This window comes from Myotis brandtii, unplaced genomic scaffold (assembly GCF_000412655.1).
Source record: "Myotis brandtii unplaced genomic scaffold, ASM41265v1 scaffold157, whole genome shotgun sequence".
NCBI classification, from domain to species: Eukaryota; Metazoa; Chordata; class Mammalia; order Chiroptera; family Vespertilionidae; genus Myotis; species Myotis brandtii.
In genome coordinates, this window is record NW_005355708.1 from 50,796 (window position 1) to 56,343 (window position 5,548).

A 5,548-nucleotide genomic window follows, 5' to 3' on the forward strand; every position below is an offset into this window, starting at 1 on the left:
AATTGCCTGAACTACCGCCTTTCTGGGGCAGGTAACCTTTCCCATCTGCAAGTCAGGAAGGGAAGAGGCTCATCCAGGGCTCAGACCTAAATCCGGGTCCCAGACCTTCATGCCGGGGCCCAGACCTCGAACCCAGTATCCAGTCCTTTATTGGGTTCGTGACCACACCAAGCAGTCCAGACCCCCATTCCATAAGCCAGAGGTCCAGCCCCTGGCCCAGACCTCCACCCGGGACCCATAACTCCGTCCAGTGCCCAGAACTCAGTCCCAGGACCCACACCTCCATTCGGGGCTCAGAACTACATCCGGGTCACAGAACTTCATGCTGGGGCCCAGACCTCAAACCCTGTATCCAGTCCTGTATTCGGGTCCAGAAAACACCACAGTAGTCCGGACCACCATTCCATGACCCAGAGGTCCAGCCCCTGACCCAGACCTCCACCTGGATCCAGACCCCTGCCCAGTGCCCAGACTTCCGTTTCAGGACCCAGACCTCCACCTGGGGCTCAGAATCCTGGAACCAGAGCTTCATTCCAGTGCCCAGAATTTGAATCCAGTCTCCAGACTTTTATTGGAGCCCAGACCACCACAGTAGTCCAGACCACCATTCCATGACCCAGCAGTGCAGCCCCTGAGCCAGACCTCCACCCTGGGCCCGGCTGATCCTTCCAGACCCTTCAACCAACAGACTGGGGACAAGGGGAAGGCTCCACCCCCTGGGAAGGGGGTCTGGGGGCTTCAGAGACAGGCTGTGGAGGCGGAGGAGTGAATGAAGAGGTGGGAATGATGGAGAAGGAAGCAGGACAGTGCCGAGCCCTCAGACCAGGCCACCCAGGAGGGATGCGGGAGCTCAGGGCTCAGGCTTCGTTGTGTCTCGGGCGTATTTGCAGCCAATGAGAGCCAGGGGGTGCCCAGACGCCCAAGTGGACCACCGGCTCTGAGGTCAGCCTGGGGCTGCCCAGCTGCCCCATTGGGGTGAACAGGCTGGCGCTGCACCTCCTGCCTGCCCTGGAAGAGGACTGCCCTGGAAGGGGGATGACTCTGAGGCTGTGGGCGGGGGGGGGCAGCAGCCTCCACTTGGGGGCTGAGAAGGCAGAGACAGGAACTGGGTCTCACACCTCCCAGCCACCCCCACCCCCTTCAGCTCTCCACCCTCAGGCTCTGCTGCTCCCGCTGACATGTGTTTTGGCCACAGGGGAAGGGACCCAAGAATGAGACCCTCAGCCCTGCAGGGTCCCAGCACTCGAGAAGAGGAGGCTCGCCTTGGTCGTGGGCAGTTTCGGGGTCAGGTGCATGTGGGGAGTGGGGTGCAGGGCCCGTGGAGTGAAGCAGAGAGAGGCTTAGTCCGATAGCTTCCCCATCCCACTGGCCACCTTTGCTTACCCAGAAGCCTCCAGGGCTCCCAGCCCTGCATGCATATTAGACTCTCTTAGGGAGACTTTTTTGTTTTTTGTTTGTTTGTTTGTTTGTTTTTTTAATGCCCATGCCTGAGCCTCCTCCCCAGCCCTCTCCCCTTTTCCTACCCAACTGGCGCGGAGATTCTGACTCAGCCTGCTGGGTGGAGCCCACACCGCGAGGAAGAGGGAGGGTGGGGAATGCTTCAGGGAGCAGAAATGAGATTTCAGACCCTGGACACACCCAGGAGCAGGTGGAGGAAACAGAGAAGTCAGAATTTATTTTAGTCCCGACCCCTGGACACCAAAACTCTCCCCAGAGGAGGAGGGGGCTCCTCTAGGGGGACTGGACCCCAACCCTTCCACAGGGTCAGATCCATAGGTTGGCCCTGGAAATGAATGAATGAGTGAATGAGTGAATGAATGAGTGAGTGGATGCTGACAGTGATTAAGAGCGTGGACTCTGGGTCTCATTGCCCAGCTTGAATTCCAGCCTCACTCAGCCTCACTGGTCTGCGTGCCAGCACAGACTTCTTTCAACTCTTCCCTCTTCTCTCTCGTGCCTTGGGTGCCCCTTTCCCACCTGCCCCTCATTACCCTACGACACCACATCTTTCAAAGTCCCAGCCTGTCCCTCCCCACAAGACTTTGTCCATGGACCCCTGTGCTCACCCCTGACCCACGTGACCTCACACTTGGACCTGCTGCCCAGAACCAGGGGGCCAGGACACCTCCCTCCCCTTCAACTGCTCCAGCCCCAATCTAAGATGCTGCCATACTCTCTGACTCCACCAGGGGGCACTCTATGCCCGGGTAGCATTTATTTGTTTATTTGACATTGAATGGCTGCCTACGTTGTGCCAACCATTTGGCCCAGAGATGGAGACGTGAAGGTTAAAAATAAAGCAATTCTCCTCTCCAGGAGTTTGTGGTTTCGTGGGAAACATGTAAAAACAAAGACGGGAAAACAGGATTACCTTAAAAGGTAGCCATGGTACTCAGGTCAAGGCAAGCATCCCAGGGGCGTGGGTGAGAGAGGGCCCCCCCTTCATCAGACACAGGAAATGGCACAGACAAGTGACCCCAGGTCCCGGACCCCAGCCCTGGGCCCCTCCCCCATCTCAGTCCCTCCTCCTTCGAAGATGGTCTTGGGCTCAGGGCTGCTCACTCCTGGGCGTGGCCAGCACTTACACCGTGTGCCTCTGCCACCCACGGTGGGGAGATGCCCACTGCCTAGGGGACAACTGAGGGCCCGCTGACATCCCATCAGAGCCTCGATCGCATTTGGGGTGCTGTGCGGAGGGGCAGTTTCTGTCCTGTTCTTTCACTGAAACACGAACGACAAGGAAGTCCACTTTCTAAGCACGGGGTTTACTCTCCATGCCCGCTCACCGCCAGCCCATGTCTGGGACGGGCACACGGGTCTCCATGTTAAGCGTCTCCATCTGCTTTCCCGGAGGAGGAAAAACAACAGACACGTTTGCAAGACCGCACTTCCGAAGGATGCACAATGCGCCCTCCTCCTCAAACGGCCTCTGGTGACTTCCTTCGCCGCTGGGGCCAACCTCGTCCCCTGGTGCCCTTCAGCCGCGTCCAGCCCAGCCCTGGTGTTATGGGTTGAATTCACACACACGCCAAATTCCTATGGTGGACCCCTAGTGCCTCAGAATTTGACATGATTGGAAGGTGGGTAATCAGCTTGAAATGAGGTCATTAGGGGGGTCCCTAATCCAGCAGGACCGGTGTCCTTGTAAAAAGGGGAGACGTGGACAGAGACACGCGTAGAGGGAGGTGATGTGAAGGGACACAGGGAGAAGACAGCCGCCTCCAAGCCAAGGAGCGGGGCCTGGACAGATCACAGCCTCAGGAGGAACCCACCCTGCCGGCACCTGGAATTCCGGCTTCCCGCCTCCGGGACTGTGAGCTGAGACATTCCTGTTGTTGAGCCCCCGAGTCTGAGGCCCTTCGGCAGGCAGCCCCAGCAAACTGACAACCAGGTCCCTCCTCGCTGGTCCCATGGGGAATGGACCTTGTAATGACTCGGAAACTCCCCTCTTGACCAACGGGGAGACGCTCCATCCCAGCTCAGTGTCCCCTTCCCTCCCCTTCCCAACCTGACACAACCTCTCCCAGGTGAGCCCTCGCCCCCCAACACAGGTCCATGGACACACACACACACAGGGAGTACCCCGGCTTTGTCCTGCACCTCAACACCGTACTGATATGGGAAAGTAGTTGCAGAATTCATGTTGCAGATGGTAGGGTAGGTGGCTCCTCCCAGGGACGCCCAATTGCCCGCTGAGCTGATGGGGGAGAAGGAGTTCACGGATTTGAGGAGGCAGAACCGTGTGCCAGATGGACTTGGGCGCTAGGAGAGAGTTCCGGGTGAGAACTGATGTCAGTCAGATGGTGGCAGGGAACAGCCTTAATAAATATTGATGAAGAACCGATGAATGAATGGATTAATGTGCCAAGTGTCACTCCCGGGCCCGTGTTGTCTGCCCTTCGGGACACAGCAGGTTTATAATGAGCTACACAGAGAGGCAAGGCCGCACGTGGCGTCAGCTGCCGACCTGCTCCACGAATGTCGACCTAATTCAGTCTTCGCAGAAGGCGATTATTTCACAAGGCTGGGGCGCAGGTGGTGGGGGAGCACACACACTGCCTTCCCTGGGTCCCCCAAGAGGAGAAGGCACTGGAAAAGCCAGGCAGGGCGGGCGAGGGGTGAGAAGTGGCCCAGGACTCTGTGAGGCTGGCTTGTGAAGGCTGGGGCAGTGACAACAGGCGGAAGGGGGAGGGGGGGGCTGTTTTTCATGGAAAAGGAAAGCATGAGAGAAATGAAGGGGGAAGAGAGAGAAAAAAACAGTAAAAAGCCTCCCTGTCCCCCACCTGCCAGGTCCCAGTGACACCCTCAGTGATGGTGCCTTTGACTCTATGCAAATACAGGCAAATACGACTGTGGGGCAGTCATATTTCTCTTAAGTACGGGAGTGAATCCTTTTGGAAATTCTACTTTGCAGGTGGGGTGGGGGTCGAGGGAGGGGTGTCCCACCACCACCCTCTCTGTGCCCTTCTCCTGGCTCTGATGAGCACCCCCACCTCAGCTGCCTCCTGCATCCTCCCTCCTGGGGATGGAGCCTGAGACCCAGCAACCTCTTGGTTCATGGGTTGATGCTCAACTGCTAAGCCACACCCCCGAGGCTCGATTCATTTATTTGCATGTGTGTGTGTGTGTGTGTGCACGCGCACCCCATGTCTGGACAGCTCCAAGGACTGGGGTCCACAATTGAGCCCCTGCTGACCAGGATGTTCCCCTGACCCTCAATCCTGACAGCCTCAGTTGGTGGCCTCAGCCCACTGCACCCCTCCCCCAGCTCCTCTCCTCGAACCCCAAGGCTACCTGAGGGCACACCATGTGAGTCTCCTGGTGCCCCACTCTGACTCCTAGTGACAGGAAGACACCCGGGTCCCCTGCATCCCGTCCCAGGGCCCGCTCAGCACCCTCATCAGGCAGGAGCTGAAAAGGTGTGTGTCCAGTAAGGGGGGCTGGTGGTCACACGCTGCTCAGATGTTGGCAGGGAAGGGTCACAGTCCCTGAGTTACCCTCAGGCCTGAGGAGGGGGCCCAGAATGCCCTCACCCCCTCCTGGGCTGGGGGGACCAGTGCCCACACTGACACCCCAGAAGCCTGGTTCTCACCCAGGAGAGTTCGCCCTGGGCGGGGGTGTGGGGGGGGGGTATGTTGGCAGCCCGGAGGGTTTTAGCATCTAGGATGCTGCTCAGCATCTTACAGCGCCCGGGGCAGGCTCCTCCACAAAGAATGACCAGGCCCCAAGGTCATCAGGGCCAGAGAACCCCCAGGCTAAGAACCCCTAGACCCTGACCCTGGGCACCGGGCCCCATGGCACCCACCCGTGGAACGTGAGGAGGCTCCTCTCAGGGACCTGGGACCTGCTATGCGCTGGGCCCAGAGATACAGGGATGAAGGTTGTAGGGTCGGCCCGTCCAGGGCTCTCGGCCTGAGGGGACAGGGAACAGGTCACAAAGGACTGCAGTCCTGGAGGGGAGGCTGAGGGGAGGAGCCGGGTCATGGGGGTGGGGAGGGCACTGCGACCCCCCTTCTCCAGGCGGGGTGGGGGGAACCCGGGGAGGAGA